This window comes from Cupressus sempervirens, chromosome 11 (assembly GCF_028749045.1).
Source record: "Cupressus sempervirens isolate cs-2001-9-10 chromosome 11, ASM2874904v1, whole genome shotgun sequence".
NCBI lineage: Eukaryota > Viridiplantae > Streptophyta > Pinopsida > Cupressales > Cupressaceae > Cupressus > Cupressus sempervirens.
The window spans coordinates 438,380,930-438,408,712 of NC_143128.1; positions in this window are offsets into that span (position 1 = coordinate 438,380,930).

Consider the following 27,783-nt stretch of genomic DNA (forward strand, 5'->3'; position numbering starts at 1 on the left):
CTCGGTAGAAGCTAACTCTCTGCCACTTTTCCTTTGATAACCGAGTGAGCTCGGTAAACATTAGCTTTTCTTTGTTAACCTTGGGAGCTTGGTAGAAGCTAACTCTTTGCCACTTTTCCTTTGATAACCGAGTGAGCTCAGTAAACATTAGCTTTTCTTTGTTAACCTTGGGAGCTCTATAGAAGCTAACTCTCTGCCACTTTTCCTTTGATAACCAAGTGAGCTCAGTAAACATTAGCTTTTCTTTGTTAACCTTGGGAGCTTGATAGAAGCTAACTCTTTGCCACTTTTCCTTTGATAACCGAGTGAGCTCGGTAAACATTAGCTTTTCTTTGTTATGTTCAGGAACGTTCGATAGACACTGTAAATTGCTTTGCAGATCATCTAAGCTTGGTAGACTCTGTCTAATGACTGATATGACATTTGTGTAACATCAAAGACAATACACAATACACAATTGTATCCAACAATTTTTGATGAATTATTAGAGAAATGATTAGGCAAACCAACACTTATCATTAATTTTTCTTTGTCATCCATATTGGTGAGTTTTCTCCCAATTGAGTTCAAATATTCCTCTTTCCCTTATGCTCTAGCATTTATGAATGATAGTTGATGACTTTACTGATGCGCTAATGTGGTCATGAACTCCTTTTCTAGCCAAATAGTTGTCACTATGTGTATAATCTATCTTGCAGTCTTCTCAAGCTTAAAAAGGTCTTTGTTCTTCTCAGTCCGTTCTTTGATAATCCCATAAATAGCTCAAAAATATTGATGCAATTCAAACCAATCAGACAACCTATCGGTATTTTCCATAATTCCCCTCCACATTTTTTCTTTAATTAGCTTGACTAAATTTTTGATTTTTTCATTTGACTTAACCAAGTTGTTCTCATAGGTTGTCATTGTTTTATTTTTCTTCTGTACTTCTTGTAGCATTTGTGATAACTAATTTTCACTTTATTTTTGTGGCTTTCTCTTCCCACTATTTTTCTTTTTCACTCGCTATTTTCATCTCTATTCCAAATTGTACGTGAAACTTTCACTTCATATGGCTTCTCAATGGTCACTAAGAAATAAAGAAAACAAAAAAAAAAGCACCAAATCATAAATTGTGTTGGAAATATTCAAGACTAAGCTAAGTTACTAAGAGGGGAGGGGTGAATCAATAACTTCTAGAACTTAAAAAAATTCAACTCTTAATCCAACAATCCAATTAGCATTAATCCATCACATGTAATCTGATCTAATTACATGCATAAGAGACTAAAAACATGAAAGCATTCATAACATTGTGACACAAAGATTTGGTGACCTAGAAACCTTCCAAATAGAAAGTAAAACTGGGGTGGGGATGATACCTACAAACTTTAGTACTACAGTATAAAGTTAGCCTGTTAAAGCTTACATTCATTACTTCTAATGATTTTCCCTATTAGGAGCAATAAGGACTACTAGGTCCACCTTGTGAAAGGATTTATAAACATAAAATTAAGTATGCACTTAGTAAAGAGATTTACAAAAGACTGTTAGGTCTACCTTGTTAAAGGATTTGACTGATCCACCTATTAGGATGAAACAATAGATGATCTCTAATCTACAACTTGGTTTGCTGAATGAGATTCCTTTAAGTACAAATCACCTTGCTGTGATAGATATGTCTTTGCTGCTCCTTATAATGTTGTAGCCTTTTTAATTTTCTCTTACTTTTCTTCTCTGATTATATTCACTTGCATTGCATTCACATTCACATCTTCATCATAATTTTACACTTTTGATATGATATAATACAATACATATATATACCAATCCAATTATGCAAATTACAAAGTCAACCATAATACAAGTTAACACAAATATTACAAAGTTAGCCCACATGAAAACACTCATGTTTTGAAGACTAACTCAGTGAGGTTCTGATACTTGGCATCCACTATCAATGCTCGACATCGCCATGCACTTGGTAGACATAAAAGCTTGGTCCATACTAATCACTTCCAAGTAGTCTTGAACTCGATCTACATTGGTGACTCAGTAGATATTGTGAAACTCATCATATAAACTGAATCACTTGTTTACCATGGCAAGACTTGGTAAACACTATCACATTGAGCTCAATATAAATTAAGTCACTTGGTTAACACTGAGAAGCTTGATTAACACTGGACTCACATGACATACATAGTGAACTCGGTGAACACTATATAGCTCAACTTGCACTAGTAAACTCAGCATACACTAAGATGCAAGATTTACATTGTTGATCTTTATTATAATTGTGACTGCTAGGTAACCACTGGGATTTGTCCAAAGGACTTAGTAGCAACTGTAGAACTCAAAAACAATTGAAATGCTTGGCAAACATTGTTAACTGTACAATGAGCTCAGTAACTATATACAATCTAAATAAGTGTATGTCACTAATAACAAACTCAACTGATATGTCAATAATCTCCCCCTTTGGCATTAGTGACAAAGATGCTTATCATTCAAAACAAAATTCAAAAAGTTTCCTGAATACCATGTGATACTAGCTCAGTAGAGTATACTGTTTTTGAGATTTTTAAAATTTGATTTTGTAAGGTATATATCTGTACACGGTAAGGTTCTTTCATACAGTATACTATACATCTGCATGCTATATACAACATATCTTACTCCTCCATTGATTTTATAACTTATTGCATGCTCTCCCCCATAACATATATCTTTCTCCCCCTTTTTTACATTAATTCCAAAGATTTATTTTACTTATTTACATAGTAACACCAAAATGAGATCAAAATTCTAAATGTACCTTGAGAATGATTGCCAAGGTTTTATTCCAATTGTCATGCAAGACCTTACATGTTTGAAGTGCAATTTGTACTTCTGCTGACAATTCTATCATATGATTTGCTATGGAGAAGTTATTGTCATGGATGAGAGTTTTGAATATGTAGTATGTTTCTACAATGCATCCATTTTGGGAAGAATCATATTTTGTATATCTATCAATGTGGATCTGATTCCTGCTTCTTCTCTAATCAATTTTGCTTGCATATCTGACAAAAATCTTATTTTCTTGAAATGTGTAGAGCTTGAACTAGGGTCAAGTTGTAGCTGCTAAACACTAGCCTTCAGATCTTCACCTATTTTGGACAATTTGTCCTTTATTTCCTTAATAAACTCAGAAATATCACATAGCTTTCCAAAAAGTGATGACATATTTGAACAAGATGCTTCTAAATTGCCCGAAATTGTAAAAAGTTCTACTTGATATATAGATATCTATTGATTAATGTGCTCCATCACTTTATTATCAAATTTATATTCTACCTTTTGCACTAGCTTATCTTGTCCATTAGTATCTTCATTAAATTTTTGGACCGCCTCTACTAGCTAATACAAAATTGGTTGTGAAGAATCAACCTCAATACCTATGGCCTCTACCAAAATGTTCTTTGCATCTTCAATTATCTTAAATTCCTTATCTCTCTCCTCTCTTAGTCTTTGTTGTTTAGCCTTCTTTTGGAGGAGTTCACCAAATGACTGCATTTGGTCTAGAGTAAACTTGGAAATGTCCCAATTTTGGATTGCAATTTCCTCATCTAAATCTATTTCTTCCTCCATTTCTTTTCCTTTACCCAAAAATTTTGTGCTCGGTTGAACCTTGGGCTCAATTGTCCTTACACTTAATGCTAGTGTACCTAGAATAGAAAGAATTGTAGACATACTAGGACTAGCTATGACAATTGATACTGTACTTATTGAAGGAATATTTATAGAAATACCTAAAGAATTCAAAATTGATGTGCTCAAAACTAAAGTACTCAAAACTAGAGTAGCCAACTTGGTTGATGAAGGAAGAGTCTGTATCTCAATAGATGAAGTGGAGGTCACTTTTGTCAATATTGTGTTGAGTTGAGTAGGAGCAAAGAGTGACTGGATGTTTGGATTGGCACTGGTGGTCACAATCAAACTTGCTGGGGCTATCTCCATGCTTAATATTGTTATTGGTTTGCTTGGAGAGTGAGGAAGTGAGGAAATGACTATTGCAACTATCTTAACTGGATCAGTCTCCTCACCATCTTGCTTTGCTTCCTTAGTAGTCTCTTGTTCTTGATCCTCTTCATCTTCTTCATTGTCAAAATGAGTTACTTCTTCAATATTTTCTTCTTCATCTTTCTCCTTATCCTCATCCTCATCCTCATCATCATCATCTTTAACATCAACTAGAAAACCACTTGGTTTATGTAATAAATAGATATTTTTCCAAGTGTTTGTTTCATTCCTTACAACATGCTCAATGTCTTTAATCAAAACCAGACAAGTATTGAACTTTAGAGTCAAATTTTCTTCATTTTTCTTCAATGACTCTTTTACCTCTACATCTAATATGCTTGATAATAGCTACCTCATATTTTTCCCATATATGTCCTTGACAGTTTGCATGTCAAAATCCCATCTTGGCTTGATCTTATCCAACACAATATTAGGGAGCTGAGAAGTAAGCTAGTCTAGTGAGGATTTCTACTTACCCATTTTGTTCATCACCAGGTCTTCAATCTGCTTCTTTTCTTCCTTAGTCCTAGTCTCATATTTTAACGCTTTAAATTTTGTTATACCTACTCCTTCTTGAAGTTCTTTTAGTCTATCTTGGAAGGTGGGTGGAGGTTTTCTAAATATAATATCTCCTCCTTCCTTGTTAGATTTCTTCCTTGAAGATCTCCTTATAAATACTATAGTGGATGGATTTTGTGGCTTGGAAATAATCACCTTGCCCTTCTTCCTTAATGGCTCTTCTTCCTCAGATTCCTCATCCTCTATTTTCTCATCCTCACCTTTTCCCTCAGTCAAAAAAAGGGTTGAACTAGATTTCAATTTTTCAATTCTCTTCTTCCCTTTGTTTACAACCTAAGGAAGCTTTATTTCAATCTCAATCCTAGCCTTTTCTTCATCATAAGTGCCAAAATATGCTACCTTAGGATCAAATAGATCATTCATAAGAGCTTCAATGATATCTTTAGTTTTATCAATATTAACTTCATAACCAAGAGGTTTTATCCATGAAATTCTAGGCTTAACTGCTTGAATGTACACTTTGTCACTATCCACCATGAAATGTACATCATCCTTATAATCCTCCACTAGTTTCTTGGGGATTTAGTACATATTGTTCATTTTCTCTTTGAATGTATCAAAGTAATTATCCATAATACTATTGTAGTTTTCACCCATTTCAACAATATATTCATTTATTTGATATAACATAAGTACATCTTTTCTCCAAATAATAGTGCTTTTTAAAGGGAAGAATTTTTGAAAATAAAAGAATAAACAAGTTAACAAGGAACCAAACTTATACAACTTATTCTTTGATGTAGTTATGCTTTCCATATTTTTGTTGAACTATCTCAACAATAGCTTGGCAAGGTTGAATGATAAATTGTTGTTTACTACTTTGTATGCCAAGCACATAACTTCACATGATACACTGTTCAACCTACTAGAGCTATATATTTTGTGCCTAATGATGTGACTACCAAACTTCAATTCCATATCTAAAACACTACTAATTTTCATTCCTCTTCCATCCCATTCTACTAGGGTTTTCTTCTCAAGTTTTTCCTGACCTAGGGGATTTATCATTTTGGCCTTGGCTAGCATTAGGAGACTAATGATTTGATGAATCATCTTCTTTGTGATCAACACTAGTTGTTCCAACCACAACTATCCATTATGCACTCAACTGAGGATAAACCTAATCCATTTAACTTGAAATTCATGGGGCATGAGAGGGATGTGAGTTAACCCTTTGGTTTCCAGGTGTTGCTGCTTGGGTTTCAAAACTCCATTCACACAAAGCTTATCTAGGGCATTATCCATTTCCAATGTACCAATCTCTTGAATAACACATTTGAAATGAGTGCAAATATCATTAATCAGAAGTACCTTTAGAGGGAGTTGAGATTGCGCTCTAGTTAGATCTAGGGTTTCAATGATTGTAGGAGTGAGCTTGAAATTTGCTGCTTTCCTTTCCACTCCATGAACCAACATGTCAGATCCTCGCTTAACTTACTATTGCTAGATGCCATCTTCACTTGGTAGGGTTTGAGAGAATTCAAAAACTTTCACTAGAAATTTTTTCAAATCGCTTGAAAGCTCTAAAGATCGCACTTTGCAATAGCACTTGAAATTTCATGGTAAGAAATGACTTTGATTCTATGCCTTTTGTTAGAATTTTTCCATAAATGTTTAGTAAAAAGGGTAAATCAACTGATATCATGTTGACAAACTATCATCCACTACTTTGCATTGATCATTCAGTGAAGTCTTTGTGACTTGGTAACCATATGCATCTGCATTACTCCCGACTTTACTTGGTAAAGTCTGTGGCCCAACCTCACTCGGTAGAGAAGATAACTTGGTAGACACTTATACTCAATGATCCCTTTGTATCTTGAATACTAATTTGGATCATTTTGTTCTTTCAATCTAGAACTATTTTGGATGTCTTCTTTGATAACATAGTTCTAGTTTCTCCTTTGAGAACTTAAGTAGAAATGGTAGAGTCACCCAATTCTTGAGTGACATGATCACCATTTCTTAGACTTGTATCCTCAGTAGACTTTGGAACTCATTGCTACCTCATCTATTTTTAGATGTTATTAGCCTTTGCCTTTTTCTCATCTTTAATTCTACTAGTATTCATGCAGTTCTTGGACAGATGACCAAGTTTTGTACAAATAAAACATCATTTGGTAATATCTCTTTTCCTCAAATAATGCTTTACATAATTTATACCAATGTGTCCAAGTTCTCCATAGTAATGGTATCTACACTAGGTGTTGTAGTCCCAACAAAATATTGCTTTCACAATTTGCTTTGCTGGATTCAATATCTTGGATTTGCATTCTGATGACTTGTGTCCATGTTTCTTATATTTGTGATATTTTCCTTCAAATCTTGGTTTTTATTTGCATTCATTAGCCTTATGACCATGCTGATTAAAATTGTAACATTTTCCATTGAAATTTTCTTTTCCATTGTTCTAACATTTGTTTGATGTATGACCTATCTTACCACAGTGCTTGCAATTAGGTATTTGATTCTTTTAAGCTCCTTGCTTGGATGATTCTCCTTCTTCTGTATATCTAATTCTTGCTTTTTTTAAATTTTTTTTATAGAGGTTTTTCTCATTCAATTGATTCATGTCTACTTGGGATTTCATCATTCTTTCATTGATTTTCCTTTCAGAGTTTAGATCATTTCTTAATCTTTCATTGATTTCCCTTTTAGAATTTAGACATTTCTTATTCTTCATTTTCAAATCTTAGGCTCATGATTTCCTCATTTGTATTGGATAGCTGATCAATAAAATCTTATTGCTAAAGGGATTGGTTCTGGATTTCATTGTTCCTTCCATCTATCTCTTCCTTTATCTTATTTTTCTGCTCCATGACTTCACATAGCCTTATGATTGAATTTCTTGTTCTCTTCTTAGTTTTCTTACTTCTTCTTGTAGAGATCCATTATTTTCTAGGAGTTCTTTGATTGCTTCATTGGCTCCATTTGAATTGCTTGAATGAAGGTCTTTAATTCTTTCCTCAATGTAGAGATGATCATTCATTTGAATTGCAAGTTCTTTTCTTCTTTTGAGGGATTGAGAGAGTTTCTCCTTTTCTTTCTTGAGTTGGGCAATGGCCATTTCCAAATATAGCTTCTCATTGTCAATAGCTTTGTCAAGTCTGAATATCTCCATGGCCTTGATCTTTGCTCAAGTTGTTAAACTTTTCTCCTAAGAACCACATAGCTCTAATACCAAGTGTTGAAAATATCCAAGATTAAGATAAGTTACTAAGAGGGGAGGGGTAAATTAGTAACTTCTAGAACTTAAACAATTTCAACTCTTAATCCAACAAGCTAATTAGCATTTAATCCATCACATGTAATCTAATCTAATTGCATGCATACAAGATTGAAGACGTAAAAGCATTCATAACATTGTGACACAAAGATTTGGTGACCCAAAAACCTTCCAAATAGAAAGTAAAACTGGGGTGGGGATGATACCCACAAACTTTAGTACTGCAATATAAAGTTATCTTGTTAAAGCTTACATTGATCACTTCTGATGATCTACCCTATTAGGAGCAATAAGGACTGCTAGGTCCACCTTGTGAAAGGATTTACAAATATACAATTAATTATGCACTAAATAAAGAGATTTACAAAAAGACTGATAGGTCTACCTTGGTAAAGGATTTGACTGATCCACTTGTTATGATGAAATAGTAGATGGTCTTTGATCTACAACTTGGTTTATTGAATGAGATTCCTTGAATCGTAAATCACCTTGCTATGATAGATATGACTTTGTTGCTCCTTATACCACTATAACCTTTGTAATTCACTCTTACTACTCTTCTCTGATTATATTCTCTTACATTGCATTCATATTCACATCTTCATCATACTTTCAAACTTTTGATGTAATACAATACATTACATATATATACCAATCCAATTATACAAATTACAAAGTCGACCACAATATAGGTTAACGCAAATATTACAAAGTCATCCTACATGAAGACACCTGGGTTCTAAAGACTGACTTGGTGAGGTTTTGATACTCAACATCCATTATCAATGCTTGACATTATCATGCACTTGGCAGACACAAAAGCTTGGTCCATATTGATCACTTCCAAGTAGTCTTGAACTTGGTTTGCACTGGTGATTTAGTAGTTATTGTGAAACTTGTCATACAAATTGAATCACTTTTTAACCATGGCAAGACTGGGTAAAAACTATCACCTTGAGCTCGGTATAAACTAAGTCACTTGGTTAACACTAAAAAGCTAGGTTAACACTAGACTCACATGACGTACACTGCAAACTTGGTAAATGTTGCACAACTCAGCTTGCACTGGTAAACTCAGCATACACTTAGATGCATGATTTACACTACTGATCTTCAGTATAACTGTGGTTTCTTGGTAACCAATGGGATTTGCCCAAAGGACTGAGTAGCAACTGTATAACTTTGCAATAACTAAAATGCTTGGAAAACACTGTTAACTATACAATGAGATCAGTAGCTATATACAATCTAAATAAGTGTGTGTCACTAATAAAAAACTTGACTGATATGTCAACAAAATTGAACTAATGAGATTTTTTTTGCTAAAAACAATAGGATCTTTTGAACCTATCTTAACCTTTAGTATTTTTTTTGCGAGAGAAAGAAAATTGTGTTAAAGATTACTTCATTCTGGATAGCCATTTTTTTAAGTAGATAGAAATATATTGTTGATCGGGGTTCTAGGGAAGTACTACTTGATCATTATCAAATCCTTTATTTATGTTACTAATTGTATGTCCACTAGAATCTAACTTTTTGAAAATATCTACTGCAGATACTCTTTCATCCTCAAGTTGTTTATTTGATTCTTGCAATTTGTCCCTAAGTTCTTGGAATTTTATATCAACTTCCATATTAACATGGTTCAAAGTATCACTGAGTTTCTTATTGCTCTATTCCAATTGTTCCTTCAACATGTTGAGTTCTACTTCTCGGTCTACATTTACATCACATAGCTTTTTATTCTTTTTTTCCAATTGTTCCTTCAGAATTTTCATTTCTACCTCCATATTTTTTTGGCTAAAGTTGTGCACTTGCAAACCTTTTCTCTATTTCTTTGCACATGCTATCTGCTACTTTCTCCTTGCCCATTTTCTAGGTCTTTTTAAAAAACTTTTCAATTGCCTTCTCCAACACCCCCCCTCTCTCTCCATATTGAATAGTAAACTATAGACTACATAGTTGATCTTTTTTGCCATACTGAGTTTGTCCATTTTTTTAGTTTGGAGAAATCAATAGATAGTGTGCTAACATGAAAATTTGATTAATTTATCTCACTCTTTGGTGGATTAGTATCTAGTTGAGGGGGAGAAACAATCATAAACACCATTATTTCTTTATTTGTGTTATATGTTGGAAGCATCCTACCTATTGTAAATTCTTGAGAATGAGCCACCTCAAGTACATCCTTCTTGAATGCCTTATTATTTTTTCTATTCATTTTTTGGTTTCTTGAAATTTTTTTACAAAATTATTGAATTCAAAATTTGGGTCTACTGATACAATACGATGCTTAAAAGGAGAAATATCACTTGCAACATTGTACTTGTCTCCACCAATGCCTAAGGTCGTAATAATTATATTTTAAGGATTACCAATGACATCACCCCTTCCTAATCCTATCCTACCACCACTAACAAGTGGAGTTTTTGGATTGTTTTGAAGGTTTTATCCTAAGGGAGTTGTGACTGGCATTGTATCAGTATGAGTATTTGAAACCTTTTTCTCCTTTGCACAATAACCTTCAACTATAGTATTTTGGTCAAGTTTTAGTCACATCATAATTTTTGAAGATAAGACAACTTGGGAGGTTAAAAAATTATGTTGGATGAATAATGGCATGGTTTAACTTTTTTTGAAGAACCCAATAGGTCATTTGAGTCATCTCCAATGATTGGTTTATGAATAGGTTTTGATAGCTCTAGTATTAGGAGTGGATACCGATTTCCTTGACCTATTATTGCAAGCCCACCATCACCTGGATAACCCATTTTTTCTATTATCTTTACCCCTATGCCATAATGTTTGGGATTATCTACTGATTACATATAATATATTGTCTAGTTGAATCAAATGTACTACAAGTAGTAGTATTTGGAGCAGTAGATTCATTGGAACAAGTGGCAGTGCCTATGGTAGTTAATGAAGGATCCTTGCAAACCTCATACTCATTTCCTTATTCATCAACATCATGTTGGGCTACTGCTGCATCTGAATGCTTATTATCCCATAATTTTATAAATGTTTCATCCTCAAGAAAGTCTTCAAAATTTGCATAGGAGATTTATGATCATGAGGTAGATTGAATTCATCCATTAACCCTCTAATATATCAATGTTTTTTATTTGAACCTAAGTTACCATATGTTTTTGCCAGTTTTTCCAAGTCAATGTGGTTTGGGTTTTCTTCTTCAAACCCTACGTCAAATAGTCTACTAAATTCACTCTACATGATAGAAAAAATTACCTCATGTGTATTTTTATTCACAACTGCCTTTCTATTTTTGTCATAGTTTTCAACACAAACCATTACAAATTCTAGACAAGGGAATACTTAAGGGAACCCCAAGTGTGAAATTCTCCCAGTCCACATTGTAAATTTATTTACAATGCACCCTATCATGCTATTTGATTTAATATATTTTGATTCTTTTTGTGGATCATTCCACTTATCTACAATGCATATTTGATTGCCTTAATACTCCTTCTGTAGATAGTAAGATCCAAAATATCATGGAATTCATCATTAAAACTTGGTGTTTTAACAAATTTATGCATGTCAAAATATAGTTTCCTAGTCTCCTGTATTTTCTATTGGATTGCAATTCCACTCCTTTTGTATAGTTTTTTCATCATTCAAAATTTTATAGAACTATACACATACACAAACTAAAATTTATAGACACAATTATCATTTAAACCCTAAATTATATTTCTAATTTTTAACTTTGCAAGTTATGTAGTCACTAGAAAGCAAAAAATTTAGGCTTACAATGTATGGTAATTGAAAATTAAACCCTGAGTTCTACAACCGATACTAGTTACTAAACTATCACTAAAAATGTATCTAGGATCTTACCCAACAAGTTGAAACTCTAATTAATAACTATTTTTTGTGATGTTGTGAGTTATCTAAGAAGACTAGTTTTGAATTGCAACTCGCAAATTGTGATCCATATCCCTTTTTGATGCTCCAATACTTTTACTAAATCTTGGATTGCTAGCTTGTACAGAGATTGAAGATTGAATAATGAAAAATAAACCTTATGCTCTACACAAAAGAAAATTTTACAAATTGTAAAATTGACAGAGTCAAGCATGTGTTTGATATGAATTCTAATGCACATTATATAGTGGATAGCTAGAGCTAGTATTATAATTATCATGAAACCATAAATGTATGATGATACATTATAATTCAAGATTAACTCTAGTAATTATTGTGAATTTTTGAAGAGTCGGCGACTCCACTTCTTTCTAAGAACTTCTTTTTTGGGAAAAGTTTGAAACAAAAATGGGGGTAGCCAAAATTGGCCCAAAATAAATCTTGAGCTATTGATCTTTGATACTCCAATGATGGTAGTCATCAATCTATACATGTCCCATTACCACACCATGGTCTACATCAATTCCATAATTCTTCTTTCTCACCTGATACGTGTATGGCATGTGTCTTCTATCCGTGACAATTTGAGAAAGCAAGATTACTCTTACCAAAATCGGTCTGAAATACAACTAGGGCCATTTAATCTTTGTTGATCAAATAATGTGTAACATTGTAAAGGATGTTGGTGCCACAAAATATATTATGTCAACTATGCCACATGTCCTCCTTTAAGGGAATATGGGAATACAAGTCTACTATTGCCAAAATTGGCCCGAAAATAATTAGGAGTAGTTGATCTAAGTTGATCAAATGATGGTCAGCTTGATGCCCTATCACATGTATCACTATGATATTTACAAGGGTCCACCATCCATGTAAAAATGAATAGTGAATAGTCACTATTATTACATGTATGCCATGTGTCTTCTCTTCGGGGTGATTTAGGAAAACAAGTTGAGTGCTACCCAAATGAAACTGAAATATATTTCGAGCCATTGATCCTTGCTCATTCAACAGTAGTGGGAGCATCCCCTTTATTATATTAACACTTATATTAACACTTGTGTCATCATATTGAATTATAATTACAATATTAATTATTATTATATTATAATAACAACAAAATTCTATTATCACTTGTGTTGCCCCACTTTTGTTTTCTAATCTAATTAGCAAAAGTGAGTTCTATGTTTTTAGATGAAGTCAGTCTCATTCCCAAAATGTTTGAGTCTAGGTCTAGATTCCTAAAGGCTAGGTAGTCTTTATCAGATTCTCCCAATATACCTTCTCTTTCTCCATAGTCAGGTGGGTTATTGTTTTTATTTTTTAATTTGTCGAGTAAGTTTAGTACCCAATCCGATAGAGATCAATTTTCACTCATTAAAGATGAAGCATGCTCTTGAAGGTTCTCTAAGATTCACATGTCTTCACAATACTAGCTCACAACATATCAACAGTTGATAAAATAAGCATTGGTAGAAAATCCCATGTTGCCTTCTCCATGATGGGTTTTAGACCCATGAAGGTGATTTACCATGAGGGCTCTCTTGGAGATGTACCTAGCTTAAAAAGATTCAAAGGGAAAAGATTTTAATGCAAACTCATGTTTGAACTTGAGATAATACTCCTAAAAATAATTTGGATTCTTAATTGCCGAAATACTAAGTCCTGGTTGAAAACCTCATATCGTCTTCTCTTTAGCGGGTTTCCAACCCATCAAGACCATTTTTTGCAAAATAGATAAATGTGAAATAAAAGTTACTAAGTGACATCCAAGTGGGTCCACACTCCTTAACTAAACATCTTTAATAATAAGAAATGTAGTTGTCAAAGATTCAACCAATAAGGAAGCATAGGCACAAAAATGGAAATTGCCTTCTCTTTAGTAGGTTTCCAACCCATGCAGGCAACTTTATGATTATGTAGAGAAATTAGGTCAACTGGTAAAATTTGGCCCCCATACGGGGATCTAGTGTATGTCAAAATGATATTAGAACAAAATGAACCATTGTGGGTGGAAGATATGATCAAGATCTCACTTGGCAGATTTTCATCAATGGAGTACCCTAGAGGAAACTTTCCAAAACTTAAAGGAAAACATAAAAGTAAATAACGTGTTTATAGAAAGTTATTGTTATATCCATTAAGGTAGTGAAAATAATTTCAAATATCCATTGAACCTTTGCATTTAATCTCTAGCAAGTATTTCCTTAAATTTCACTCATGTGGTACGAATTTTGAAGTATAATAGATAAATTAAGGTCCTTGTATAAAAACTCACATACAGTTGAATGGGTTACCTTGTTTCCTTGATTTCTCATTTTATCAATATGCATAGATTTTGAAAGCCATTCATTATTGTGTCTATTGTCTTATTCATTTTTCAATTCAAGATCTTAGTCATAAGCTATGGCCACTAAGTTTATGGGTTTTGATGGTTTGACTAGGATCAAGTCTTAACTACAGAATTTCATAGATACATCCCTCCATTTATATGATATGGATTTCCAAAGGAGGGTAAAATCTAAACATATTCATCCAATCACTGAGAAGCTTCAAGGATGTGGTTTGGTCAAAGCTGCTAGTTTCCTAGTTGCAATTCAAGCTCTAGAAATCATTTATGAATGTATTCACTATTACAATCTAGAAACCAAGTAGATAGTTTTGCTTGATGACATTGTATTGATCTCAATTGACAGACAAATGGTGGTGAATTGCCTTAATGTGCTAGAACAGGAGGAGTTTTTGGACCTAACTATCAGTGGGGCTATTTCAAAATTCTTGGCAAAGAAGATGATTTAGAGGAAGGAGATCATGCAAACATGGTTCTAGAAGCCACAAAGTGATAACAAAAAATTCCCCAAGACTCTATTCAGAACCAACCTCAAACTAAAGATAATTGACATTTTAGTTCTCCTACACAGATTGAGAAGTGAAGTAGAAGCCCTAATTTTTTTTGAGCAATACTTCTTTTTGGTTTGGGTTATATGCTGAGATACACATTATATTGATTGGGTGTAAGAGGTAAGTAAGATTCTATCCAATGCTCTCCAAGTGGCCAATTTCTACAATTCATTTGATATGTCTTCATTCCTAATTTACATGATGGCATCATTGTAATTATGGCTTGTTCTTCCATTCCTAGATGGCTTCCATGATGATGTCAAGTCAAATGAATTTTATCCATGTCTCCAGCTACATAATAGTTATGAAAATTATGTAAAAGTGAATGATGCATTTACTATGAGAATTTATAGGGAACTATAGGGTTGTCTAGAAAGGAGATTCTCCCCTGAAGCCATGGCTACCATCAACCAATTTGGCTATTATTTTATTCAATTCTCATCTTTTTCTTACCTGCATCTTGCACCTTTCAATAAATTTCCTCTAAAGCTACCAAGATATCTAGATCATATGATAGTCTTGGTAGAGATCATTTAGCAAGCTCTGCAAGTGAACATCATGAGTAGAATTTTGAAGAAGAAAATGAAGGTTGGGGCATTCAATTGTGACACCTAGTTAGATGCCAAGAATATGATGAACATTTTTGAGAAGAAGTAGAAACAAGATATGTATGAAGTCTTGAGACCTATGTTCAAACCCAATGGATATGCTAAGGATTTCCTACAGATTGGGAGTATCATATAGCATGTCAATACCATTAAATACTAGTAGGACAATTACAAATATGAATTTGAAAGCCATGATTGCACTTTTGCAAGATTGATCATAGATCAAGTCTAGCTATATACGGTAAATATAGATGTGGATAGAGTTGAGGATGATGGTCAAAATATGTATAACACTATTTATTTGACCAAGTTAAGGAATACTCTTATAAGATTTGAGCTATTCAAAGATGCCATAGAAGAGCTAAACATGATGATGGCAAGAATTTACAAGAGGACTAGAAAGTGGATCGAATGGACCATGACATGATGAAGTAGAAGAAAAAGTACATTTTCTCAACCCTTCCAAAATGTAGTAGCTACTTCATCTCCCCATAGCAGCACTTTAGGCACAATTCTTCCTCTCACTCAAGGAACCACTCAACTAGATGGAGGAGGTGATCAATCTCCTAACAAGAACATCCCACTAGATTAAACTTGTCAAGATGGTTCAGTACTAATGATCGATATAGAGGCAGAAGTTAAGAAGAAGAAAGTAGAAGAACTAAAGGACTCTATAGTTATAGTGGCTTTGCCATCCTCCAGTAGTCCAATCTCATCTATAAGTGCAACAATACTCCTAGCAAGTAGCCCCCAAATACAAGTGGTTGATCTTGGAGATGGTGGGAGTAGTGAAAGTGAATCCACAAAGTCATACAAAGCAATAAAGAAACCATCTAAAGAAGAAAAGGTGTCTAATGCTCCAAAATTCATTTCCCCTACTCTGGGAAATCCTTTCTCCTCATCATCAAAGGCCTTGACTCTTGTTAAGAGAAAAATGTTCAGTGTCAATACACTAGGGACTCTGTCCAAGGTGATCAACACTAAGTCATGGCTCAAGAATACTTTAGAGAGGAAGAGAATAAGGATAGAAGATAGGGCCCTAAATAAAGAGACTCTATCCCTAGCCATCTGGTCTAGATCAACATTGAGCAAAGTGAAGAAGCAGAAGACTTTTTCTATCCTTGTCCGAGACCCAAACATAGGACACCTGATTATGGAGATTGTCAAGCCCACCAAAGATGGTAGGATTGAAGATCTAACTATAGCTAACTTTACATTGTAGTCTCTCAATCTAGGAGAGGTTAGACATGAAACTAAGGTGGATTTTTGGAAATAAACTAATGAATTGATATAGGAGGAAATTGAGGGCCTCAAGCTTGCCTAAGTCAGGATGAAGGTAGAGATCCATGAGCTCAACTATTTCATCAAGAAATTACTTGCCCCATTAGCAAGTATTTCAGGAGTGCCACCTACTAGTGATCCTAAAGCTATGGATATTTAGGAAATCATCTCTCAGCTATAAGAGGATAAGAATTTTGGAAAATTGGTAGGAAGTGGAGTGAAAAAATCAAGTTTAAAGGACTTGTAGTTATAGAACAACATCCCAGCTAATCAAGCTACTTTGTCAGCAGAAAAGTGTGAAGATTGCATCTCCCTCTTACATATGATCATACAAATGAAGGCCAAAGAAGAAATAGAAGAAAAGATTCTAAAGAAATGAGATGAGCCTTCGTTTTAATGATAATAGATGTTGTAATTCAAAGCTGAAATGAATTCAATGGTAGAGGAAGGATTGAAGGAGACATAGAGAAAATTTAAGGAAGAATGAGATAAGAATTATGAGTTGTTGAAAGGCCTACACATTGAATCCCAAACTAGTGGATAGGGGAAAGGCGTATTAGGAGTTGTTGTCATACAAAATAATTTCTCTAGTTACGTGGACAAATTAATAGAGAAATCTACTACCCATTCAAACAGAGTGTTAGACCTCCAACAACTTAGTGGATACATACATGTGAAAATAGAGGATATACAAGAGAAGTTGAATACAGTCATGGACTTGGCTAGAGAACACTCCAAGTGGCTCCTCAAATACACCAACATCCATGTCCATAGACATGAGGAGCTCATTCCAATCATCATTTTTGCCAAAGCCTATAAGGAGAAATTAGAGAAGGGGAAGAAAGTGAAATGATATTTCTCCTACTCTTTTTGTATTCTGATGTGAAATTATAATTGATAATTGGCTTCTTTCCATTTGTCATTTTAAGAAAATGAACTGATTCAACTGATTTTTGTAATGGTTCATCTCAAAATCCTATATGTACTCAATTGAAAGATTAATGAAAGGTCAACTAATTTTTGGTGTGAGATACTTCATGTTGTAGAGAAAAATTAAATGTGTTTCATAGCAATTATTTATTGGGCCATTGCTAGTCTTAGTCAGAAGCATCTCTTTGAGTTGAATTTAATTAATGAATAAACATAGTTTTGTTCCCCTATTTAATGCAGAAAACTAAAGATAATCATAATATTATTAGAGGTTAAAAAGAGATTATTTCTAGTAGTTATTTCTTAAGCTATTTCTTTCCATTTTAGAGTTGAGGGCATTCAATTAGAGTATCTAAATCATATAAATAGGATTCATTACTGCATCATCAAATTTTGTAGGTTCATAAGAGTTACGGATTCACAAATTTGGTTGGTTTTAAGATGTAAATTCTAGTCTGAGTTAGTTCCTGTCTAGGCCTAACTTCATTTTCCTCTTCTATTCTTTGGTCAAGAACATACTCCATTTTAGAATTAGAAGCAAAAAATTCTTTGCAAATCACAAACTCAAGGGAGTTGTACCTATAAATTTAAAGGGTAATTAGTCTCTTAGTGTGGTTTCCAAACTATTGTAATTAGTCATTGTTCATAGATATTCAACATTCAAAGAGTTAATTTAAAAAGGACAATCTATTTACCAACAGATTTTTGGTGACTCTACTGGGGAGATGAACACTCACTAGACTAGAAGAGCTATATCATCAAGAAAGATGGTGCTACCTCATGAGAACATATTTATCGTACTCCAACCCAACCTTGGATTCCAAGAAAACCAAGAAGACATCATCTTTTCCCTAAATACATTTGTCTAGAGATATAGAAGGAACATAGAAGACTATAGAAATGCTAGCCAAGTGCTGGACGAAGAAGAAGCTAGAACCAAAGTGTAAGAAAGATCTATTCAAAGGAGAGAGCTTTGAAGAGCATAAAGGAGTGAAAAACATAAAGCTTGGAGGCTAGAGTAATTTGGAATCCTATAACAAGGAATATTCCTTAGAAGTACCAAAGATCAAGGTGGGCAAGACCCCATTTTTGAAAAGCTTGCAGAACTTGGCTTTCCCATCCTAGAAACACCTCGACAAAATGGTGATAGGAAGAGTAGGAGTAAGACATCTTCACCCTCCATAAATAAAAAATTGTTGCACACTACTACTTGTTAATTATTGGCTTTACATAGAGTAGTTGCTCCTCTAGTTGTCAATTTTCCATAATACCTTGCTAGGACAATTATGGTTGCTCCCTAGGTTGCAACGACTAGTCCGCTACATCTCACAACATATCATCTACTCCCATTTGGTTCATGAAAGAAATTCCCCAAGTTTTCATGTAATGGGAAGGTTACTACTGATGAACACATCAAAGCCTTCTTTGCAGCAACTCATATCTTGGGAGTGGCACATGAAGACATAGCTATGATACTATTTGTAGAAACTCTAATAGAAAACATAAAAAAATGGTTTTATCATTTGGATGATGCCTCAATTACAAGTTGGGCTATTATGATAACAACCTTCAAAAAAAGATTCAAAACTACAAAAGAAAAAAATGTTCTTCTGACATAATTGATGTCTATCAAGAAACAAACCTCCATAAGTATGAGGGTTTTCATTGTTAACTTTAATAAGATCACTAGTAGAATCCCTACTACTGAAAAAACTACTATAAGTAATCTAAAAACATTCTTCAGATGCACGATGCCACCAAATATCAACTATGATCTAAAGATATCTCATCCTACAATTTTGGCAAACACCTAGAAGAAAGTAGTTGTACTAGAAGACAACATGATCTCTGCTAAAAAGTGGAAATGAGAATTTCAAACCAAGGTAAGTACTAGTAACACCACTTCATCTAATGAAATTTTGCAAAAATGATCAAATGAACTCATTTCTATGAAGAAGCAACTCCTTGGATTCAATAATTCATACTAACAAATTTTCCAAAATCAACCTAGGAGGAATATGGATGGAAAAACTCTACAACTTATTGGTCCACAACAGAGATTGGCTATTGAAACCACACCCAAAAGGGGAATATGTGTGTCTTCCATTTTACCATGGATCATGATTACAAAATTTGTCTTGAGATAGCTTGTATGATGTAGATGCTATCCACTAACAAGTTGAATTCTGCAACTTCTAGTCTTGAGTCAAATTCATACTCGAATGATGACTCTAGAAAATTATTTTTAGAATATGAGTTAGATTTAGAAGGACTAGGTGAATGCTACACTACTATTGATGGGACTACATATATGATGTTGACTAGAAGCTAGAAAAATAAGAATCAAATTTTGGTTCATCCTCTAGGTGGTAACGATGCTTCTACTTCAAGCATTGATAATGTTGATTAAGGAGCCAAGATTTCTCAGTCAGGTAAGGAAAATATCTCTTTTGATTTCATTCAATTTTGTAAAGATTCCAGAATTCAAATCTCCCCTATAGACTACTTGAAACCCCATACCTTGGAATTAAAAAGGTTGGTAGATCATTGCATAGTTTTAGCAACCTTTTATAGTCAGGACCCTGACCTATTTTACGTGTCACTATACATAAATAGATGTAAACTAAGAAACTATATAAGTGATTCAAGTGCTTTAGATAACATGATGCCCTATGCCATGGATAAGGCTCTAAGCCTTACTCTTACTAAAGTTCATGTTAGGTGTTACTCCATGGATGCCAAATAGGTTACACTACCTGGGCAAATCAAAGAGGCACAAGTAGCATTGGCCTCTGACCTAGAAAATAAGTTACTACTGACTATACTAGTCATAGGTATTCTAGCCAGCCATAGTTTACTTCTAAGTAGAAGCTTATGTAGAGACCTAGGAGGAGAAATAAAATTGGATTGGTCTCAAGCTATGATATCCATAGGAAGAAAGAAAGTAAAATTGGAACATGAGGAGAAAGCCAAGTTTATAGTTCTAAAGTTGGATAATCCCAAAGCTCAAATCCTTTAGCAAGAATTAGAATTTGGTAATTACATGTTGTTCACTAAAGGTGCCATGGATGACCAAGATATCAAAGAAAAGAAAAGCCAAACTCCAATTGAAGAAAAAGAAGCATTGTCAATATGGACATTGGAATTTGATAGGAGTTGTTCCTCATCTAGGTTTACTGTAGTATAGTATTGATATCACCTAAAGGAGAAACCAAACCTATGGCATTCAAGTTATAATGTGGAAACATGAACAATTAGCTAAATATGAAGCCCTGTTACTTGAGATAATAGCTATGAAAGAAAAAGGAATAAAGATATTGAAGGCTCGGGGTGATGCAAAGCTCACTATGAGAAAAATCAAAGGGTAATAATTTGTAAAAAAATGTTAGTTGAAAAATTATAGGAATAGGGTATGAGATGAGATCAAAGGGATAGACTAGTTCTCAATCAAATTAGTACCAAGAGAGATGAACTCTAAAGAGGTTTCATTGGTAGTTTTTGCTTCCTTACTACTTCCCCATCTAGAATCCAAAGACAAGAAATATCAAGTAGAAATTCTATACAAACCTTCCATTCCTGATAATGTAGAAGCTTGAGAAGTGTTTAAAGATGACAAAAGTTTGCAATTATATTTGGAAAATGCCAAAAGTGTTCACAAAGATCATTCTAAGGAAGCCATTCAAGAAGATCATCATAAGAACCAGAATGAGGATGAACTCGATGCTATTCAACTCCAAGGTAATATTATTCCTCCATATTTCATATCATTGGAAAAGTTGTTTAATAGAAATCATACTTACATTAAGAAAAAGAGGATAGAAAAAGGTCCCACTACTGGCGAGTTTAAAGGAATAAACATTGGAAATATGCAAAGTCCTAAAATGATCAATGTTAGAAATTGTTGTACACATGAAAAATAAGCCACTAGAAATATTTTTATGGAATATCAAGATATATTCACATGGAGCTACAAGGATTTAAAAAGTTTCAGAGGGGAAAAAATGAAGCATTAGATTCCCTTGAAGCATGATACAACTCCATTCCAACAAAAGAAGAGAATTATAAATTGAAGGTAGCTAATGCCATATTTTGGGAAGTTGACAAGATGCTTAAGGTGAGGATCATTTATCTTGTTCATCACTCTACCTAGATAAAAAATATAGTGCCATTTAGGAAGAAAAATGAAGAGATAACCAAGCATCTTTGAAGGATAACTACACCCTCCCAAATACGGACCATCTACTATAAATGGTGGTAGGAGTTGAAATGATGTCTATGCTTGATAAATTATTATAATACAACTAGATCAAAGTGGAGGAGAAGGACCAACAGAAGATGAATTTTACCACTCCTTGGGGTACATTTGCATATCATAGAATGCAATTTGGCCTCATCAACTCTGAAGCCACTTTTTAGAGGTGTATGAATAAATATTTCGCTGATATGAAATATAGAATCATTATCATATACCTTGACAACCTTACTTTATTCTTGAAGAAAAGGAAAAATCACAGAGAAGATTTGAAGAAAGTATTGCAGAGATGCCGATAACATAAAATTTCTCTAAATCTTAAGAAATCTGTCTTCTATGTAACAGAAGGAAATTTTCTTAACCATATAGTATCATAAGAAGGTATCAAAATTGATCAAGAATGAATTGAAGCTATACAAAGACTAAGCCTCCCTATAAACAAGATAAGAGTCAAATCATTCTTTGACTAGGTAAACTTCCTCAGAAGGTTCATACCTAATTTTTCCAAAACCACTAAATGCATTGTGAACATGATGAAAGGGAATTCAAGTTTCAAGTGGAACAATGCTAGAATAAAATCCTTTAGGAATATAAAGACCGCCATCACCAATGGTCTAGTCCTATGTCATCCTAGTTATAGACAAGACTTTATGATCTATTGTTATGCTTTTGAACACACCTTGTCAACAATTCTCATGTAGGATAACAAAGAAGGAGTACAAAACCCTATTTCCTTCATGAGAATACCCTTGAAGAACCATGAGCTGAAATATTCTCAAATTGAGGAAATTCTTTCACTGTGATGAAAGCCCTCAAAAATTTCAGATTTTATATCTTACATTCTCTTTCCATGGTTCATGTACCTAAAATTGTAATGAAGAGTGTGTTGACTCAATAGGATGTAGTGTGAAATATTAGAGGAACATGGGTAGCTAAGACACAAGAATATGACATTAAGATTAAACCCACAAAATAGGTAAGGGGTAATGCATTATGTACAACCATAGTAGAAAATGGAAATGGCAAAGAACTAGAGGCAAAATAGTTAGTTTTGGTCGTGATTCTACAAGATCCTTGGTTCAAAAATATCACATATCCCTTAATGTATGGTGAGTGCCTTGAAGGATTGAAGATGAAACAAAGAAGAGATCTCAAATTGAAATTCACCAAGTATGTGATATGGGATGATAGATTATACAAAAGATCCATAGATGGGACTTTCCTCGTATGTGTAGATAAACAAAAACAAGAGAAATTGTTGAAGACATTTCACAATGAAGCATGTGGAAGGAATTTCTCATCCATGGTCACAAATTTTTAAATTTTATGACAATGCTACTATTGGCCTAGAATGTTTAAAGACGCTTATTAATGGGTGTCAAAATGTGAAAATTGCAAAATGTTCACAGACAGACCTTAGTTAGCCACATTAACTCTCATGCCTGTGGTAATCAAAGGCCTATTCCAATAGTGGGGTTTCAATTTCATTGGTCCTATCAAGTTTACATCTAGAATCAATCACATCTATATCATCAGCATGGTAGATTACTTTACGAAGTGGGTAGATGCGAAGGCGACCAAGAAAACCACTTTCAAAGTAGTTTGTGAATTCATAAAGGAGAACATTGGTTAGGTTTGGAGTGCCTATAAAACTAGTAATGGATAATGCGACATATTTATCTTCGATCAAAATTACTAAGTTCTTCTTCGAATATGGCATAATAGTTAGTTACTCATCTAACTACTTTTTGCAAGGGAATGGTCAAGATGAGTCCAATGGCATGAACTTGGTGAACATCATGAAGAAACTAGTATCAAATAATCATAAGACATGGGACAAAAAGATTCATGAATCACTTTGGGTAGATAGGGTGACCCCAAAGAGAGTAATCAAAACTTCCCCCTTTGAATCTATCTATGGAGCAAAAGCTAGTCTTTTCCTACCCCTAGAATTGGCCACTAGCATATTATGGATAGTGATCAAAGATGACATTTGCAAAGATGAGCTAGAGAAAATGATCCTATGTCTGAGCAAGCTCGAGCAAGAAAGAGAAGAAATTGTGTATCATATTACACACATAAAATGTGTGTAAAGAACTTGTTCAATAAGAAGAATAGACCACAAAAGTTTATGGTAGGAGATAGTGTACTATTGTGGGACAAATGAAGAACACCAAAATAAATGCACATGAAGTTTGACACACTCTAGAAAGGGCCATTCATCATCCATCAAGCTTTTGAAAACAATTCACTTAAATTGGCATAGCTTGATGATGAAGTACTACATCTGACCTACAATGGTCAGGACTTAAATTTGTATCAAATTTCAAATTGAAAATAGGTTACCCCTATATTGTATCATAGTTATCTTTAGTTCCTATTTTTGTTTTTCCTTAGCTAGGTTTCCTTGCTTTTTCACTTTAGTTTTTTTGTGTAGCCACTTTTCATTTTTGTGAACCAGAGAGTTTGGAATCCTTGCTTGGACATGGAATGTTCAAGTCCCCAAATAGAGCCAAATTTTGCCCCACTTTTGTTTTCTAATCTATTAGAAAAAGTGAGTTTTGTTTTTTTAGATGAAGTCAGTCTCATTCCCAAAATGTTTGAGTCTAGGTCTAGATTCCTAAAGGCTAGGTGGTATTTATTATATTTTCCCAGTACACCCTCTCTTTCTCCATAGTTGGGTGGGTTGTTGTTTTTTAATCTTGTAATTTGTTAGGTAAGTTTAGTACCCAATCCAATAGAGATCAATTTTCACTCATTATAGATGAAGTATGCTCTTGAAGGTTCTCTAAAATTCACATGTCTTCACAACACTAGCTCATGACATATCAATGGTTGATAAAATAAGAATTGATAGAAAATCTGATGTTGCCTTCTCCATGATGGGTATTCAACCCATGAAGGTGATTTACCACGAGGGCTCTCGTGGACATGTACTGAGCTTAAAAAGATTCAAAGGGTGCAAATTTTAATGCAAATTGGTGTTTAAACTTGGGACCATACTCCTAAACATAATTTGGATTTTTTATCTCCCAAATACTATGCCTTGGCATAAAATCTCATATCCTCTTCTCTTCGGTAGGTTTCCAACCCATGAAGACAATTTTCTACAAAATAAATAAATGTGAAATACAAGTTGCTAAGTGACATCCAAGTGGGTCCGCATTCCTTAACTAAACATCTTTAATAATAAGAAATGCCTAGTTGATGCCCTGCTTCCTTATGGTTTTGTGTTCTTGGTTTTGCTATTATTTTGACTTAGTTAGGTTTAAGGCCATGATGCCTTTGTTTAAAAAAATCTTTACTTTTAGCAGTTTGGTTACATGTTATCATAAATGGATGCCTATTAGTTAATTTACTTTTTCATATGTTATTCCTTTTTTGTTAGTTGCTATTTTTGGAGTGTTAATGTAGGTTAGGGGGTGTTCCTTGCTGTGGATCATATTATGCTGGTAGTTTGCTAGTTTGATCTATATGGGCCAACCCCCTTGTTTTGGTTGCTTAATATTTCAAAAACAAATTAAATAGAAATAGGAATCTATATATTTGTGCATTGAATTTTAAATTAAACTGTTTACATTAGCAAAATAATTATCTTACTTTATGCTTTTGACAATGATTAAAAATAATTCAGGGCCTAATACATTATACAATATAGTTAAATTATTCTAATTTATAGTGCATACTTAAAGTTTTAATTGTAATTTAAAAGTCATTACAATATGAATAATTGAGCATTCATAGCATAAATTTTTTATATAGCATATTTATTAGTTATTAGAGACTAGATATGACACGTTTCTTTTCTTTTGGTTGCATTTATAAAAATGGTTGAGCGTTCCCTAGATTTTCTCAAAAATCAACTTTGGTCATTGATATTAGTTGATCAAATAGTGCTACTATGAGTATAGTAATTTCATAGTTGATACATGCTTTCCATGTGTCTTCTTTTTGAGCCATTTGGAACATCTAGTTGAGTGTTGCCGAATTTAGCCCAAAAAACATTTGGAGTCAATGATCTTTGTCCATCAAAAGTTAATCGTAGCATCAAATTTATAATATTATTAAAATAGTTCTTAAATATATTAGAATATTTCTAATTTTCAAAATAAAGTAATTTTTAGTGATAGTTTAAATTTGATTATAAAATAAGCCCATCCAATTGAGAATTAAATTTGATTGTAAAAGTAACTATCGATTATGTTTAATATATTCTATTATTTTGTACTATTGAAACCAAAAATTGAAGTAAGTGATTTATTAATTAAATTCATTGTTAAATGTTAAAACTTGATATGTTAATTTTAATTAAAATTTTAATGTTATTTTTTGTTTCTTAACAATTTAGTAAGAAAATTAGAAAATGTCAAAACATTGCATAAGTAAGCATAACTATATATATATATATATATATATATATATATATATATATATATATATATTTTAATGTTATTTTTTGTTTCTTAACAATTTAGTAAGAAAATTAGAAAATGTCAAAACATTGCATAAGTAAGCATAACTATATATATATAGATATTTATGGAACTCCAAAATTTCATTGATATTCCTTGAAAATTACAATATGAGGAAGAAACATGTATAATGATTGTAGTTTGATAAAACAAAATAAAAATTGGAACTAGACTACAGGGGAAAGTTGAAAACCCTAGTACTACTATACTAGCCATTGTAGAAAGCACGAGACCCTACTAAGGTAGTAAATTCTTCTAGCTGCGAGTTGTCCTTTTCCACTTCATCTAGATTATACCATTTTCAAAGAAAATCCAAGCCATTTTGTGCCCATTTCTTATGGTGCTTCAACTACCTAGCAATTAGGCCCAACATAAATGGTTGTAGGGCCACATTCTGGTGAGGTTCTAGAAGCTTGTGGATTTCGTCCAAGGGATCCCCACCCCAAAGACTGCATGAGCAAAAAATTCAATGTAATCACCCATATATTCTACTTTAAAATTCTTCCTCAGGAGGTACAAAATGTCAACCCTTTTTTCTCTGAGGTCAAGCAGAGACACTAGAAAATGAGATGTACTTTCTGTGTTGAATGGTACCTATTCTCATTCTACAAAAACTTGCACCTTAGAACCATTTTTACATCATTGAAAATGAAATGCACATCAGGAGCAACTTCATTGCAAATTGACAAGAAGTTTTCATCAAGGGCGTCACCTAAAATGGCCTTTTGTTCCTCTTCCATTTTTTATGGTAGGCGAATTGGAGTGCTCATCTTGACTACAAAGGAATGACTACTAGTCTAAAAGTATACCTATTACTAGACTATTGACTACCAAAAATGAGATGATCAATGATGAAAGAAGCTTAGTCACTTATAAATAAGTTGAGTGGTTGAGTGCTGGTCCCCACACATTTGTTTGTCTAACTTCAGTTCAATTATTTTAAATGATAAAATATTTACAAACCTTCAACATAAATATAAGTTTGTGCCAAAAAATTTGTAATGCATGTGAAGTCGATGGAAGAGGAAGTGACAAGACATCTATTTATTGTCTACTACAAGTGGTACAGGGTGGAAGGAAACATGTCACCATTTTGGAGACTTGAACAAGGTTGATGCTTCATTTGAGATTTTTGGCCCAAAATAAACCTTTAAGGATTGATATATATTATCATCGAATGATAGTTTATAGAACTAGATGGATGTTACCAGTTCCACACATATTTTGGAGATATGAAATGTTATTAGAAACATTTCCAAAAACTCCATTACTTCATACATCAATTCCTTGCATGTGATATGTGTAGTATGTATGGTGTACTACTAACCAATAGGTACTTACTATAAAATGAAATTATGATTCACACAAATTTGGAAAGTAATAACTAAATACATCATCCAATTACTATAAATAACTAGAGCCCAAATGATAACACCATGCCCACTGAAATATCAAATGTCAACAAAAAGGGGTTTACTTTGCATTATATATTCTATATTTTCTTTACATTTTGTCTTCACACACACACACACACACACACACACACACACACACACACACACACACACACACACACACACACACACACACACACATTTCCCT